Source organism: Fulmarus glacialis, unplaced genomic scaffold, assembly GCF_000690835.1.
Source record: "Fulmarus glacialis isolate BGI_N327 unplaced genomic scaffold, ASM69083v1 scaffold1589, whole genome shotgun sequence".
Taxonomy (NCBI): Eukaryota; Metazoa; Chordata; class Aves; order Procellariiformes; family Procellariidae; genus Fulmarus; species Fulmarus glacialis.
Genome location: NW_009234972.1, coordinates 33,620 through 33,931, shown reverse-complemented (window position 1 = coordinate 33,931; position 312 = coordinate 33,620).

Here is a 312-nt window from a genome sequence, read left to right as displayed (position 1 = left end):
GGTGGCGGGGGGTGGTCGCCAGCTATCTTTTATTCGAGGTGCATTCCCAAGATTTTAGTTAAGTGTAACATAAAACTGTGAAAGTTTAGCAGGGGAAAAGCTTTCCTCCCACTGACCTGGCCGGCCAATCAGAAGGGAGCCCCGCACCTCCCTCACTTCTGACAACTATTTAGCAACTGAGCTCAGCTAAAGTTTCCAAAAAGTTAGAATAACTTCCTCTCTCCAAGACCTCAATTTTTTGCACAACCCCGGTCCTTGAAATAAGAGCCCTTCAAGCAACCTGGAAAACGTTTGGTCAGCAAAAAAAAAACA